We start from the raw sequence: 16,739 nt of genomic DNA, 5'->3' as shown, positions 1-16,739 counted from the left end.
AAAATTCAAAAACAAAAGAAAAACCAAATCAACTAAAAACAAAAAACTAAACAAAATAAAGCGATCAATCGTCATCTTCATCTCTTTGCGCTCCACTCGTTCCCGCTCCATCTCCTCCTTGACTTTGATACTCACTCCACCTAGGGCAAATTGGGTGATGATAAATCAAATGAGGAGGTTGCTCAACATGCAAGTGTTGCACCAAATTCTCCACCGTCCCACCAATCCAATTCACACTTAGCGACAACTGATCAAAGTAACCCGACATGTCTCCTCCAAAATGGGCTCCTCCCAATAGTACATTTTGTTGCACCGGTTGTTCTCTCTCGCCTCTTCGTCTCACATTTCTTCTTCCTCTTGGCCTCGGTTACGGCTGTTGCTCGGGTTGGTCGCTCAGTTGCTCATTACCATCATCATCAGAATTCATAATCCCCCAATGTGATCCATAATTCCTTACCACCCTCATCGTCTCCAAATATCCCAAAGTAAATTCATTCCCTTCCATACAAGTCAAGGATCTCGTGATGTCGGGAACTATAACACCATAGGACCGGGCCAAACGGGTAATAAAATGGCCTCCACAAATAGGGCTCCCAGGGCGGGAACTCATGGCATAATCCGCCAAGTAGCGGGCTAGAAAGTACGGGATGTTGCAACACATTCCCGACTGCAAAATAGACCATAAAAAGAACAAATTAATCTTTGTAACCTTGTCTCCATGGCGCCTATGATGGATAGAAAAAGTGATGAGTCGGTGAATGAGACGTTGAATTGGCTACTTGATACTGCTTTCCGGTGACACCCCGGAATTAAACACCCCCGATGCAATGTTGCTCCAGAACTCGGACCCAGAAATTCCTCCCTCATATCCACGGACAACCTCTCATAAAAACATAACAAACTCATGAGTCATGGTCTCATGGGTCTCATACAACCCCATCCTCCAAGAAAACTCGACCAAACTACATTCTCGGTATTCTCCACCTAGACGAAAAACCAAGGCTTGTTGGTAGGTCGGGTCTTGGACATTCTCATGGAATGCCACAGTCTAAAAGAACTCCACACATAACTCCTTATACACCCTTTCCTGGATAGCAAACAAATTATGCCACCCCTTGCATGTAAAGAAAAATCCGTTCCCCAAAAATAACTTTGTAAGAAGTGGGTTTAACCGATCAACCAATCCAACCTCCTTCAACCTTTGCCAATTAATTGTGGGTGCAACTGGAAATTTCCCGGTTGTACAACCATCCTAACCGGTTGTTGCAACGAGTGAAAACATCTCGCGATAAGGTTGTTGGAAAAACATAAAACGGGTGCAAACTAGCCACCCCTGTTGGAGCCTCGCGTCTAGGAGCCATTTCTGCAAAACAAGAAACAACAAAAACCAAACAAGAAAAATCCAACAGATTAGAATTAAATAGAAAATTGGTTTGATGGTGCCCAGGATTCACATCGTGAATCCCTTAAGATTCACGTCGTGAGTTCGCTAGCGAAAGTCAGCAACGGTCAAGGCAGTGTACGAATCAGACTAAAATAATGGATGGGGTTTTATATTAGAACAATTCTAAACACATTCCAGTCACATACAATGGCTATAACATGAATTACAGGGCAAATTTCAACAATGCAATAAACACCAAACCCTAGCCCTAAATTCAACTATTAAAGCAAAATTATCTATTAAAAACAAGAAATGAATACCTTATAAGGGAGTTTACGTAAGCAGAAGTGGAAGATGAAGTGTAGTAGGGCTGAAATCGGAATGGGGGACCAGGAAAGAACACCTTCACTTCGTGAGGAATAAAGAAGTGGTTAGGTCAAAAGGTATCTGACCCTTAACTGTGGTCCCGTGATCATTTCTAAATTCACATCGTGAATTCTTATGATTCACGTCGTGAGCAATCTTGGGTTGAGCGGTTGGGTCAATCAATTAAATAATTAGTGGGCTGGGATGTATTGGGCTAATGAATAAGGAGTCTGTAAGTCATCCTGGACTCAGGTCGTGAATCATATTGACTCACGTCAGGAAGTCTGTCTGATCACAAATTACTTAATAAATCCTAATTTTCATTAATTATAATTCTTAATTTATCACCACTTAATTTTAGGGACCCCACACTTAGTGTTCTATCATGCACAAAAGGATTTAGATGATACGATTGATTTTCTGAAAATTTAAAACTAAAAAGAAAGAAAATTCAAACCAAACTCGGGTTGCCTCCCGAGAAGCGCTTCTTTTTTATGGAGTCGTGAGTTGGACTCCGTGCCTCCCTATGTTGAGCTGCAGAGGAGTCCATCACCACCTGAACCTTATGTTCTTTCCATCGCCTCTTGTATGCTTGGACACGTCTAATGTACGCCTTCTTCGAATTCTCCTTTTTAGCTTTTTTCTCGTCTTCATCAAGCTTCCTTTTGATCCCTTTAGTCTCCAATTTTTTTTCATTCTTCAGCTCCATAGGAATCTTCTCTTCCTTCACCATTGGACTTGTCTCCTTGGAAGTTACTTCGTCTTCATCATCATTCGATATTTCATCGCTTTCCTTACTTACCCAAGAAGTTGGATTTGTGTAGGCAATGACTTCAACTAAAAACGGGACGGATGCTCTCGGTTTTGTTCGTTTAACTTGTTGAATTGTTTTGATTTCTTCCTCTATGAGCTTCTCTAATTCTTCAAGTTCATTCTCTTCATATATATTGAAAACCTCTCCTTGAACATCACTCCCTTGGAAACCATCTTCTATTCCAAAAGTTTCCTTTTCATCTCCTATCCTCAAAGTGAGCTTGGACTCGTGAATATCAACCAAGGCACCAGCAGTATTAAGTAATGGGCGACCAAGAATAATGGGGACATTGGGATCTTCTTTCATATCCATAATCACAAAATCAATTGGGAAAACGAATTTTCCAATTTTTACTAATATGCCTTCTAAAATGCCCCTTGGTTGTGTCACTGAACGGTTTGCCATGTGAATTGTCATTTTGGTAGCCTTCATCTTCTGAATATTAAGCTTTTTGTAAAATGAGAAAGGCATCAAATTTATGCTAGCCCCAGATTCGGCTAAAGCATAAGTCTTCAGATTGTTCCCAAACTCACATGGAAGAGTGAGGCGTCCAGGATCTCCCATCTTCTTTGGTAACTCTCCCAACACTACCCTTGAACTTTGCTCACTTAAAACCACCTTGGAATTTTTCTTCAATTGTTGACGAGTATCCATTAAATCTTGTAGGAACTTTGCATACTCGGGAATTTTAGCTAACGTCTCAACAAAAGGAGTATTTATAGGAATACCCTTTATGTGCTTTATGAATTCCAAATGCTCCCTTTCCAGTGGACTAAGATTAGCTCGAGACGAAAACGGCAAAGGCGGACGATAAGTCGGAACATTTTCTGAAGTTTTCTGTTCAGACTGATCCCACGTCGTGAGCAAATCGGGCTCACGTCGTGAATCTGGTATTTCAGCAGAACTTTGATTTTCGATCTTTAACTTCTTCGGTTCTGGTTCAGGCTGCCTTGGCTCCACTTCTAGTGCTTCTAGGAACTCAGAGATGGCCTCTTCTTCAGTCTCGATCATCATAACATGGGATTGAGCATTCTTTTCGGGAAATTGTGAGGATAATTTGTTGCTCACCAAAGTAGTTAGTTGACCAATTTGGACTTCGAGATTATGGATCGATGCTTGATGATTTCTTAATGAAGCTTGCTGCTCAATCATCATTGTCTACTATTATTTCATCATTTTCATGTGTTCCTTTAGCACTGCATCGGTATCATCATGTCTTTTCTCGGAAGCTTCCATAAATCGGGTCAAAATGTTTTCCAAATCTACTTTCTTCTCGGCCGGTGGTTGCTCTTTTTGGTAGAAGCCTCGGCATGTCTGCTTATATTTCTCTTCCTTTTGCTTCTTGTATTCATCATATGGCAGTCACTCCTTCTTTGGTTTTCTCCAATCTTCATCATACTTATCCCCACTCGAATAACAAATTTGAGCCTTTTTATACCCATTATCATCTAAGCTGCAATCCTTGGTCAAGTGTGGAACATTACACCTTTCACATCCAACTCTTATAGCATGTATTGTTTGGTCCATTTTTGTCATCCTCATGTCCATTGTATCAAGCATGGCCATCACAGCAGCCATGTCTGCAGAATTTCCACCCCTGCTTCCTTTTACTCTCTCACTTCTTGAATTGTGATACTCACGAGAATGCTTTGCAAATTCTTCCACTAACTCCTTAACTTCCCCGAAAATTTTCTTGGTAAGTGATCCTTGGGAATCAAGGAGTTGCCTTGTCATGACATTAACACCATCATAAAAGATTGACACTTCTTGTTGTATGTTGAGGTCATTTTGAGGACAATTTCTCAACAATCCCTTATAGCGCTCCCATGCCTCATAGAGTGACTCGCCCGGATTTTGCTCAAAATTTGCTATTGCCTTTTTGAGTTTAGCTATCTTGGAAGGTGGGCAAAAATGATCCAAAAACTGTTCACGCATTTGGGCCCAAGTAGTGATTGCACCGGGTGGTAGTGCCTTTAGCCAGTCTTTAGCAGCTCCTTTAAAAGTGACCGGTAGCATCCTTAGCAAGACTGTCTCTCTTGGAACATTTGGGATATTGAAATAGTCCTTTATGCCATTCACTTCATCCAAATGTTTGTAAGCATCCTCGTGATCCTTTCCAAAGAATGGTACATCCCTCAGTGCAGCGAGGATGTGTCCTTTCAGTTCGAATGGGGCAGTTGCAGGAATTGCAGGTTGAATTAGGCCAGGACCAGCATCATCTCTAATTCGCTTTTTGTAAGCTCCCATGGACATATCCGCAATATCCGCCATTTCGTTATCAGACTCGTCTTCGGATTCACTTCTATGTAATGCAAATTCGGGCTCGGTATCGTATTCGGTATCCTTTGGGTTTGGATCTTGCTCAAAGCTTTCTATCTTGCTTTTGTCCTTTGATGATGTACTCGATTCTCCTACTTTCTTTCCCGACTTCCTTCCACAGACTGATTTGAGGTCTTGGAAAGATGACTTTTTTGGTGTTTCGCTCACTCCCGCGTTCTTATCCATCTTCTTGTGAAGGGCTGACTCTGGATCTTCAAGTGGTGGCACCAAAGGTGTGTTAGAGCCTCTGGTCATGAACTTCTACAAAATAAACAAAAATAAAAACGTAAAACTGAACTAAAACAGAAAAACAAGAAAAATGGAAATTACTGGATTCACGTCGTGAGCCAATACAGCTCACGTCGTGAATTCAGTACTAAAAAAAACTAAGCTGAAAAAGTAACTTTTTGCAGGTTTTACCCCACAAAAAGGATCGATCAACCTAAAGCAAATAAATAAACAATCAAACAAGTCGTTCCCCGACAACGGTGCCAAAAACTTGATCCGTGAAAATAGCTACACCTTATTTTATATTTATAAACTAACTAACTTAACTAACTAAATTGCACCTAGGCAGTGTACCTAGTCAAATTATAGAATAGTCGGGTAAGTCAGGTGTCGATCACAGGGAACAGTTTTGACTAATTAATCTATCTACTACTAAATTAACCTAATTACTAACAAAGGAAGGGGATTTATCTAATTTTGCAAGTTTAGATGAACTTAATTCTTTAACACAATTTCAATCAGTAAACAAAACACTTCTGTTAGTTCGAATCCGCTTTCCCTCAATGGTTTATAGATTAGCTATGACAATTACTGTTGGTTACCAATTAAGATAGTATTAGCAATTTAGTTCTAAATATAATAACATTAATTAATTCATGTAAATCAAAGTATGTTCACACTTAAGTTAACACATAATCAATTATTTAATGGATTGGAGCTATGTAAGATTGATTAACAAAACACAATTATGATCATAATATGAGTTCTTTAGCACAACCTAATTTTAATAACTTAATTGCTTATCTAAGATTGGTTTGATCTTAGCTCTAATAACCTAGTGTTCACTGAATTATTAGGTATTCAAATTCATGTAGATTCATATTCACTAACTACACAGAACAAGAATTTAAAGCAATCAAATATCAAATCAAATATGCTAGGTTCAATCAATCAAACACAAGTCATAACCAACAAGTAAAGTCAAATCTAAAGTATTACACCATGAGTTCTGTGACATCCCCAATTTCACGGCCAGAAAAGACCGATTTAATTTATGCTTTTAAAATAATTTCAGAGTAATCATTTGATTAAAAGTGTTGCGGAATTTGTTCCCAGATAAACATGATAACTATGTTATCAAATCATTTCCGAAGAAATGAATTTTATTCACTTAAACCATTGGGATGTCATTGTCAATACAAAAACATAAGCATAAACAAAACTTACATTCATTTACACTAGTGATCTACTTCTCTTTTAATCTCTTAGTGTAAAGCAACTTCGTATCGATACCTGTGATACAAATAAACTGAGTGGGTCAGGCTTGGGAGCCTGGTGAGCATATAGGGTTTTCAACCCACAATAAATAATAAACTTATTAAGTTCTCAGTCAATAATAAATTTATTAATTTCATCAACCAAAAATAACCCTAATTACCCATTCTCATTATCCTCACTTTACGTCCCTAAAACAACTATCACAAGGGACCTAGCCTAAGGATTATCACTAAGGGTGACAACATTGCTTTGGGGGTTCCTCAGCAAGTTATGTCAAATAAAACAAACATCGGGGTGACAACATTGCTTTCCTTCATCAATTTATGTCAAATAGGCACGAAGTCACATCGTCGCCATGTGCTAGTCCATAGCTCTTATTCATCGAAGGTATTTCCCACGGGAGTTCCCCCCCCCCCCCCCGCAATACATGTCAATGGGTTTTCCATATGCTAAGTCCATAGCTCTTATTCATCGCCGGTATTTCCCACGGGTTTTCCCCCCCGCAATACATGTCAATGGGTTTTCCATACAGCTAATGAACATACTAAGGGGTTTCCCCAGCCACACATGCACTAAAGGCAATCATGAGGGGAATAGAGTACAGCGAATGAACACTCAAGTTCATTAACACCTACAGGTTGCGGGCCTGCTAATGTTTCCCACTGGACTGTCTAGAAAGTCCGTGGTTGTCATCCAAACTCCACTAGATGACTGAATCTCAAATCACATCGAGACCTCTCATCACTTTATTTTATCACACACCAACTATTTAACTCATAATCTACATCACTAACTCATGAAGTTCGTCTGATCACTTCATAAAAGAACAAAGACTCCAAAGCTCTTCCAAATAAAAGTATAGGGAAAATACTGATAAAGTACTCCCGTACGCTCCCGTACCCCGACACGTAATAGTGTCAAAAGGAAGAACTAATGGATGAACACATAGTTCAAAAATACCTAATGAACATATAGTTCAAACATACGTACCGATTACAAGTCTACTAACGTTCCACTGGGCTATCTAAAATAGTCTGTGGCCGTTGTCTATACTCTGCTAGATGACTAGATCATCTTAAACATCGATACCTCTCATTACTTTTATTTCATCACACATCATCTAATTCATCTACCTATGTTTTACCCAACATATTTGTAGATAAAAATATATATACAGTTTAAAACTTGTATAAAACATCAATTCAACAGTCACCTCAAATAAACAATTAATATATTTACACATAGCACGTATTTTAAGGTAAATACTTCATATCTATGTGTAAGGTGAAAGTGACTATACACTCACCTGATTTAATGAAAATCGGGCAGCAATTCGTTTACTAAAACGATCGTTTCTAATAAAACCGGGAGTTTTATTGAGAAACCGGGCTCTGCGAAAGGTCGGGCTTCAAAACCGAAAAAATAATGTTCCCGGGCTTCTCGGGCACTCCGCGGCGTATTCCGGGCGTTGGAAATGATCTCGGGGCATCAGGGGAAGTCAAAATAGCTAAAATATTGAAAAATGGGTGAAAAATGACAAATTTGAAATTTCCCCCGGAAGATCTCGCATGGCTTCTATTTATAGGGGTGAGCTTGCGAGGGTTCGACCGAGAAGGAGGAGTCAGCGAAGGCAGGTGGCATCCGCGGAGTGAGGCCAGGTGGCGGGTGCGAGCTTCGGACACGCGAAGGGCACGCGGCGCCTTCGGATTGGGCCAGCGAAGCTCGGATGATGAGTCAGAAGCGAGCGCATCGAAAGATCATTGGACCGCACCCTCGGTCAAATCAGCAAGCGACACGCGTGTTGCGCACGGGCTATGCATGCGAGGATCACGTGGCCAACACCATTCCTTGCGATTTTTCTCGAAAATTGTGCCCATTCTTGTAAAATCCATAACTTTCTCATACGGGCTCCGTTTTTGACGTTCTTTATATGAACGCGTAGGTAAAATTACGCTCTACAACTTTCGTTTAGACTTCATCGGCTAATTTTGATTTTGATTTTTATATTATTATTTTTAACAGACCGGGACAGGATATCCGTTAAAAATTCATAACTTCTTCATCCGACGTCCGTTTTCGTCAGACTTTTTACCGTTATGCTACTAATGACGAGACCTTCGATTCTCGTTTAGGTCGTGTCGGCTAAAAATCACTCGATCTAAAATTCGAGTTTTTTTAGTTGTCTACTGCTAAGCTGAAACTTCGAAAAATCATAACTTCCTCATACGAAGTCAGATTTTGGCGTTCTTTTTATCGAACTTCTCGGCTTAACGAACACTACGAGTTTCGTTTGGATCACTAAGGCTAAAAAGTATTTTATCAAAAACTCACTTTTTACGACATTCACCACCGAGTCGGTTTTGTCGTGAAACTTCGACAGGTCATAACTTCTTCGTTACAACTCGGATTTCGGCATTCTTTATATATCCGTAATCCTTGTCACGCCCACTACAAGTTTCTTAATAGATATCGGCTTTATCTAATATTTAATTTTGACGCTCATTTTTATTCTTAATTATTTAAACCCTAATAATTAAGCATAAAACACATAATTTTCATATATTCACATAATTCCTTTTCATTTCTTCTAAATGAGTTACAAAGGTTAACCTAGACCATTATGTCAATATTAATGCCTAGCCTAGAAACACGGGCGTTACAAGTTCCAGCTTCATCTAGCTAACAGAAGCATCTAGATTTAGCTGGACATACTAGCTAACAAACACAAATAACTCATATTCAAAGACATGATTAAAGTGTACCAAATTATTAAGCTAATATGAACTCTTCTTCTCATTTGGTGTTGAAAACCAATTCCAGACCACTTCTTCTTCTGCAATTCGTCTCCAGGAACTCTTTCAATCAGCCAAAAGTCCCTCAAGTCGTAATGAGCAAGAGTATATATAGTTTCTGATTTTTCCGAACTCACGTCGTGAATAGATAAGTCTCACGACGTGAATAGTAGATTTCTGTGTTGGCTAAGGACTCTTCTTCGCGATGTCTATCTTCTGGAAGATTCGTGTTCACGTCGTGAATCTATAAGCCTCACGACATGAATAGTAGATTACGTAAGCTTCTTTCTTCTTTTATTCTCCAAGCCTCCAAAGTTCCATGTTTTGTCATTTTTAGTCCTTTTCTCCAAAAAAATGCTTCTATTTGGCTGCAAAGAACAATTTATCCTCATAAGTACCATTATTCAATGCAAATAACCAAAATATTAATAAAAATATAAGTAAATATTACCTAAAAACATGTATAAATATGACCATATCAGTTATGAATTTGTGTCTTGTACCGGAATATGATGACAAAAATTGGTTATAAACCATCCAGGTCCGAAAACTGCCACCAAGCAGTTTTCTATGTTTTAAAATTACCAAAAACTTTCCTAAGAAGATTTTAGTAACCAACAAAACTGTCCTAAATTCGTGCTTTCCAAAAAGGGTCAAAATTGGGTCAATTTTCAGAAAAACAAATTTCAACCCAAGTCGGGGCTCTGCCCCTTGGACCCCGCCAGGGGTTGCCGTCCCTTGAACCTCGCTCCTAGTGGCGCTGCCCCCAGACCCTGTTCGTTCACGGGCTTCGCCCCTAAATGGCATTTTACTTTAAATCTTGGATAAACTTAAACAAGTGTACACTACGCACCTTCCTTACTCATTTAATATTCATCAAGATTGATTTTGGTCAACTAGTCAATCCATTATACTTAAATAAAATTAGTGAAATAATTCACCAACAAACCTTTGTCATTTAAGTGTAATCTTGATTAACTTAAAACAAAACATAACAACAACAAACTGATGCATAAATGAAATGTCGTGATGATTAAACTTCACATTAGTATATTATTCATTCAAAATATTTGAATATCATGGTGTAACTAAGGATATAACCATTTCTAATCATAGTGAATACATGAAGATAATACACACAACAATTTACATTCTCCTAAGTTCTAAGTGGACAATATATTTTACTAGCTTGTGTCATATCCTTCAATAAGCCTATCAAAGCCAAGTCCCAACTTCTTGAAGCAGCTAACCTTCATGCTTGTATATGTAGTTCTTTTGTTCATGGACCTGAAAATGCAATTTTTCAAAGAACTATTAAGAAATAAAATTTCAACCTCTTTTATTTGTAGTTCTGAACACATACCTTGGGATAATGATAACAATGTGTTCCAATATTCAAATATCAAGTTTTCCATATTTAATTCAGCATCTAATATTATATTAGATGGGGATTGGGTATCTCAATATGAAAGATTTTAGGTGGACTTTAAACCCATCCCTATAGCCACCTTGTGCACAAGATCTCTTCCTAACCCTTTAGTTAGATGACCGGCCAAATTCTACTGAGTTCTCACAAACTCCACAGATACCACACTGCTCATGATGAGCTTACAAATCATGCTATGTCTAGCACCTAAATGTCTAGACTTCCCATTATACACTTGACTATAATCCTTAGCCAAGGTTACAATACTATCACATTTGATAGAAATGGTAGATATCTGTTTGGGCCATAATGGAATTTCATAAATCAAATTCCTTAACTACTCAACTTCTTTACCAGCAGCAGACAGCGCAACAAACTCATATTCCATGGTTGAGTTAGTAATACAAGTATGTTTCTTGGATGCCCAAGAAATGACACTTCCTCTTAGACAAAACACCCAACCACTAGTAGACGAGTGACCCTCTTAATTGTTAATCCAACTGGTATCTGAATAACCTTCCAAAACATAAGGATATCCACTATAAGTTAAACCATAATACTCAGTCCCTTTCAAATACTTTAATACTCTTCTTACCAACTGTGAAATTTGAATAATAGAATTATTTGGGATGTAAACATGCAAAGTGAAACGCAATAATAAATAATTGAAAAAAGGCAGTACACATACTCATAAATAAATCTCTATTATTTAATCACCAAAACAAATAATGATTCGTATATTGCATAAATGTTTCGAGGTAATCGACTTATCTTCTAAACTTGTCAACATTTCTCATGCCAATGTGTCAATACTCTTAGCATGCATATCATGTTTTCCTTTGGTCATCACTATTATGAGCGAATCATCGAAAAACATTCACTTTACAACTAGATATCCATCCTCAACCTTTTTTTAGATGTAGTGGAATTCCCTCCTTCTATGTATTGACCTTCTGTGATCTCAAGAATCCCTAGTCAATATGACTGCAGTTTCACAGAATGTTTCTAATTCCAATTTATTACTCAAAATAAATCCAAGATCAACTATGAAGTTTTCTAATCCAGGTACGCTCATTGGATATTTCACTCGTACTAATGTGGTCTTAGCCAAATTTTCAAATCTACCACCATCTCCTACATGAAACCTTTCATGATACAACTTAAAATGAATACCCATTTAAGCTAGGACTCAAATTCATCTCTAAAAATCATTGTGTTCTCTACTGTCTACAAGCAACCATTCCTCGGTATCTTTCAATACCATAGAATGTTCTTGAAAGTTATCTAGTGATTCGGTTATACAAATTTTTGATACAATCTCACGATGCTCAAAACATCTGAGACATCAACACAATTCATATCATTCATGATAAATACTATATCCAAAGTATATGGGACTCGTCTTAATCTATCATTTTCATGAGCAGAACAAAAGGAATTTTGATATTCATTCAACTCCTTGCTATGAAGCATATGAAAAATCCCTTATGAATTTTCCAAAACCATTCGACACATTGTGCTTTGAATGAATCCTATTTTTGATCTATACCCATTTTTAGATCTGAATACCAAGTATTAATGTTGCTTTCCTATGTCCATCATAGCGAAACAATTCCCGAGCTTTTGCACTTTGCAATTTAGAGACAATGTTTCCTATGAGTGGTAATGTCATCAACATGAAATACTAGGAAGACATTGACACTCATACTAGCTTTGACATGTACTCAAGACTCATCTGGACTTCACGAAAGACAACACTCTTTGACTCTATCATAGAATAACATATTCCTGCTACACGATGCTTGTTAAAATCTATGAATAGATTTCTCAAGCCTAAACACCTTATTTGGATACTTTGTATGTTTAAATCCTTTCAGGATGTGTCACACACCCCTCGAGGGTTTCCTGTTAAGAAAATTTGTTTAAACATCCTCTTTACCATATCTTTTATCAAAGAAGGCAACAATGGTAAAGAATAACCAAATAGACCCTTTCTCAGCTACTGGTGAGAATGTTTCTGCATAATCCAAACTCTAATTTTGATAGCATGTTGTCGCTTATGGAGTTTGTGGAAAATGGAAACGTTAGGTGTTTGCTTGTTTATCCTCAGCTAGAGTGTCGGTTCTTGCGAATGGAAATCCAACCTCCAAATTTGCTATGCGAAAAGGTGTGAGCCAAGAAGACCCACTCTCCTCCTTCATATTCATCATTACCATGGAAGGCCTTAGGCAGACTATTATAGAAGTGATTGAGAATGGGATTTATAAAGGGATTCATCTTCCAAATAACATTCCCACTCTCTCTATCCTTCAATATTCATATGATACAATCTTCTTAGGAGAATGGTCCAAAGAAAACGCCATGAATCTCATATGTATCTTAATTAAGGTGCTTTTATGTAGCATCCAATCTCAAAGTGAATCTCAACAAAAGCAAGGTCATAGGCATTGGGGTGGATGAGCATGAAATTGTATTATGGTTAACTAGATTAGATGTGGCATTGGATCTTTCCCTTTCACATACCTTGGTGTACCGGTGGGAGATAAGGTGAATAGAATCACAAAGTCTTGATTAAACGACTTGGTACTTATCCTTTGGTGGAAGGCTTGTGTTGTGCAAAGTCGTGCTTGGTACACTAGGCTTCTATTGGTTTTCCTTATTCAAGGTCCCTAGTGTGGTGATTAAACGACTTGAAAGTATCTGAAATGATTTTTTTGGGGTGGTAATGAAGAGGACAGAAAAATAACTTGGATTCCTTGGAATAAAGTACTCAACGGTAAGAAGAATGGGTGTCTTGGCATTGGAAGTCTTCATGCTCTCAATTTCGCGTTAACCGCTAAATGGTGGTGGTGATTTAGAAAAGAAGAGGGCTCTTTTTGAAAGATTATATTGCGGCTTTACATGGAGATGATGGAGGTATCGGTAGGAATACACCAAGTATATTTAGAACATGGACTTGGGGGAACACCAGAAAAATACATCACTTCTTGAACCATCACGAAATTGATATTCATTCACTCTTCACTACTCAAATATAATGCTTGGACATGGACTGGTGAAATTAATGACAAATACACGGTGTCTTTTTTTTGGAACGGCGAAATACACTATGTATTATCCTAGGCATGTCATTGATGAGGCTTTTCTTGGTATAAACAAAATCGACATTGTGTGGAACTTGATAGTTCCTGGAAAAGTTAACTTGTTGGATTGGAGACTGCGTCTTCGTAGGCTCCCAACTCGTATGAATTCAAAGAGAAAAAGCATACATTGCGGCTGTAATATATGCACCATATGTCATATGGTTGCCGAATCTGAACACCAACTTTGCAGTGACTGCTCTCTCATCATGAAATTATTTGCGGTTCTCCACAAATGGTGGAATGCTTTACCCATTCAGTGTACTTTGGTTGAGAATTTTTTTGTTGCAAACGCTAGGAATTAGGTCAACACCAAACGAGACAACATCATTGTATTTATCCTTCTTGTTGTTGTGTGGGAGATATGATACTACATGAACGGTATGGTATTCAACCCTAGAGTGCATAGCAGTAAAGAGTTGGCTTGTGTTGTTCAATCCACAACTTATCATTGGATCAAGACTAGAACTAGGAATGGTATAAACGTCAACTAGACCAACTGGTGCAATGATCTTGAAAAATGTAAGAATTTCTTGTGCTTCTAGCTTCTTCCTGGTTTTTTTTTTAAAATAACCATAACAACTTTCAATAAGAACCCTACAATATACTAACATATGCAATACCAGCCAATACTCTTTACAAATATTAAGTTTGATAAACAACAAGATATTTTAACAAATAGTTAGATCATTGATGCTTATATTTTGTGTATTGGTAATGTTCATGGGAAGTATCCTGCAAGTGGGCTAAAGTTTCGGTTTGAGTTTCTTAAGGTGAAGTTTTAAACATTTTGTTTACCATTTAACAATTTTATATTTTAGGTTCATAAAACTTAGTTATCACAATACAACAAGTGAGGTGGCAAGTAGACAACAAGCTGCACCACTAAACCTTTTTGTATGGTAAAACCAATTATATTTTACACTTAAAAATATGTGCAACTCTACTTTTTCCCTTTAAGGAATCACAAGGGCAACAACGTACTTGTACATGACACAGTTCACGTAACAACTTCATAATTGCAGCTTTTCTTTTTCTTTTGAGAATTACCTATATGAATTAGCTTCAAAGAACGGAGTCTTTATCGTTCTTCATGGAGCCTCCGGATTGCCTAAACATCTCATACCGGTACATATTTGATTATTACTATTTTTAACTTTTGGATTTACCATGTTAATTACCCAACTTGCCCCTTTTTATCAAAATGTGAAGGTTTGTATCGATCGGATACACTTCAAGTATAAAGAACGAAAGTAAACTTAATCTAAGAAAAAACAAAGAACGGAAAGTAAATAACACAGGGAGTTCTCCAAATTGTTCTTTCACCAAGAAAGGGTTTTGTTTTCACCTAGAAGACGGTTTGTCACAAAGACAATTACGACACCAAGTCGTGTTAACATTAAGGTTTCATCCCAATGTTTAATATATACTAATCTATACAAGTATATCCCTTGATTGAAGGGATTGTATCATATCTATACTAAGAATCGATCCTTATCACAAGGATATAGGATCTGCTATCTATTATATATATATATATATATATATATATATATATATATATATATATATATATATATATATAATTACCTAATAAACACAAGATTACATAAAATAACTATACTAAGCGCTAACGCTGATAGGCTTGATACGTTGGAGCTGACGATATAGTAGATGATGCCGTTGACAGATAGCGTGTAGGAGTGTTTGACTCATCAGATCATAAGGTGTGACCTTACAATCTCCCTATCTGATGATGTCAAAACTAATCTTCAATGAATTTGCTTCCCCTGAGATTAAGATTGAAACTTTTAAGTTTTTCAGCTTTTAAGTTCTTTAGCTTTTAACGAGTTCTCCCCTTGAGAATATATCTTTTCATTTATGATTGTCAATCAGTGGAGGCAGTATGTACGAGTTGCAGCAAACAACGAATGGATAGGTGATGAGCTGAGAATGTTGATGTCCGCTTGACTCCCCCTTTGATTGATAACATCTAGGAGTTTCTTTAGCTAGGAGTTTCTTCCGCTTTAGCTAGGTTCTCCCCCTTTTTGACTTCAGCATAAAAATAGAACTGGAGGAGAAAACCAGAGTATTAGAGTTGAAACTTGTAGTCTAGGAAGATTGTGATGTCTCCTGATAGTGTGGGCTTAAACTACCATTCACTGACATAGTATTGCGAGATCTCATCAGCGTGTGGTTTCATACGCTGACTAATTAATCACTTTTATTAGAAGAAAACGGCAAGAATGGTATGTTGCGTGTAATACATTCCGGTATGAAATGTACCCATCGGCAAAGAATGTCGAAGTTTTATCAGTGTCTAGCTTTTACAATGAATCATTAACTTCTTAATAGAAGAATTATCTGGAAAGAGTGGGTAGGTATGTGTAATACATCACGAACAATGATATACCCATCGGCATACATTTTTTGAATCCTCATTAGCGTATGGTATCATATGCCGAATCATGAAATTATAAAGAAGAAAATATATATGGAGAGAGTGGATTGTTTCAGTTACGCTGAGGTGAAATCAGCAGAAATCATTAACACATATAACCCATCAGCAAGAAATGGTTTAATTCTTGCATCGCAGAGTGTTAGTTGCAGGATAGAATCAAAGATTCTTCGTTAACTCATAATGGTACCATGTCATACCTCTGACCAGGAGGTCAGGGACATGAATAACCCTTTTTCATTTAAGGACCAGACAAGTATCTCTTATGTTGATGATTGTGCAATCAGTGTAAGCCATTGGGTTATGCTCAATGTTTGAGCAGAACATGAGACTTGATGCATACAACAAGCATGCTTCCTGGGACAGGGTCAGATAAGATAGTTAAATAAGAACAAACACCCAAGACTTTCTATCAATTTTTTATTTGGACCAGGCAATCTCACTTAGAAAGTTTAGAAAAGGCTAGACAGTCAGCGTGAGGGGGTGACTCAATGTTCTCAGCAGATGGTCTCGCTGATGAGAAACTTAGAGAGA

At 37.6% G+C, this 16,739-nt stretch overlaps 1 non-coding gene across 1 annotated transcript; it reads left to right on the top strand.

The window, feature by feature from the left end:
- The first annotated feature begins 4,344 nt into the window (after window positions 1-4,344).
- On the top strand, window positions 4,345-4,451 carry LOC145127936 (small nucleolar RNA R71). The gene has a single exon (XR_013716540.1). It is a non-coding gene; the product is annotated as a small nucleolar RNA R71 (small nucleolar RNA).
- Window positions 4,452-16,739: the final 12,288 nt, after the last annotated feature.

The sequence above is a fragment of the Lactuca virosa genome, chromosome 7 (genome assembly GCF_052849685.1).
Source record: "Lactuca virosa cultivar CGN04683 chromosome 7, Lactuca_virosa_CGN04683_v6, whole genome shotgun sequence".
In the NCBI taxonomy this organism is placed as follows: Eukaryota; Viridiplantae; Streptophyta; class Magnoliopsida; order Asterales; family Asteraceae; genus Lactuca; species Lactuca virosa.
Note: the sequence above shows the minus strand (reverse complement) of the source record. Positions and strands in the feature narration are given on the sequence as shown.